Source organism: Elephantulus edwardii, unplaced genomic scaffold (genome assembly GCF_000299155.1).
Source record: "Elephantulus edwardii isolate Elephantulus edwardi_28Jun2011 unplaced genomic scaffold, EleEdw1.0 scaffold00002, whole genome shotgun sequence".
Lineage (NCBI taxonomy): Eukaryota > Metazoa > Chordata > Mammalia > Macroscelidea > Macroscelididae > Elephantulus > Elephantulus edwardii.
In genome coordinates, this window is record NW_006399752.1 from 23,242,326 (window position 1) to 23,243,555 (window position 1,230).

Here is a 1,230-nt window from a genome sequence, read left to right on the forward strand (position 1 = left end):
CCCAATAGTTTTCGTATATAATCTTTAGGATTTTCTAAGTACACTGTCATATCATCTGCCTATATAGATAGCTGTACCTCTTCTTTGCCAATCTGGATACCTCTTCCTTATTGTTAACTGATCTTCAGCAAGGAAATGAAATCAGTTAAGTTGGAAAAGGACAGTCTCTTTGACAAATGGTGTTGACATAATTGGAAAACCATTTGCAGAAAATTTAAGCAAAACCCATACCCCTCACCTTATACAAAAACCAACTCAAGGTGGATCAGGGACATAGAAGTAAAATTAAAGACTATAAAATTTATCAGCGAAAATCTAGGAAGAACTCTAGAAGCCCTAATCCACAACATGAATAGCCTTCCAAAAATAATGAAAAACCTACAACCAGAAAAGAATAAAGTAGACTAATGGGACCGTCTAAGAATCAAATCCCTATGAACATTAAAAACAAAAAACCAAAACAAAACAAAACAAAAAGAAAGCAAACCCCACAAAACAAAAACATCTCAACTCTTCCAACAGGGTAAAAAAGAAAGCTACAGACTAGGAAAAAATATTTAGCAATGACATATCTGATAAGGGCCTGATATCTAAAATTAATAAAATACTCCAGCAACAAATAAAAGGTAAACCATCCAATCACAAAATGGGCAAAGGATATGAATAGACACTTCACCTAAGAGAACATTTGGATGGCAAACAAATATATAAAGAAATGTCCCAGATCTCTAGCTATCAGAGAGATGTAAACCAAAATAACTATGAGATATCATCTCACCCCAGAAACAATAGCAAAGGTCAACAGGGCAGCAAAAAACAAATGCTGGTGAGGTTGTGGAGAGATTGAAACACTTATTCACTGCTGGTGGGAACGTAAAATAGTATAACCATTATGGAAGGTGGTCTGGTGCTTTCTCAGAAAGTTGGAAATAGAAATACCATTTGACACAACAATTCCACTACTGGGAATATACCTTAAAGAAACCAGAGCGACACCTCAAACAGATGCATGTGCATCCATATTTATTGCTGCATTATTCACAAAAGCAAAGAGATGTAAGCAACCCAAGTGGCCATCAATAATGGAATGGATAGAAATATTATGGTACATCCAAACAATGAAATGTTATGTAGCATTGAGAACAATGGCAAAACATTACACAACATGAGGGATCCTTGAGGTTATTATACTAAGTGAAATATCTCAGTCACAAAAGGCTAAACACTACA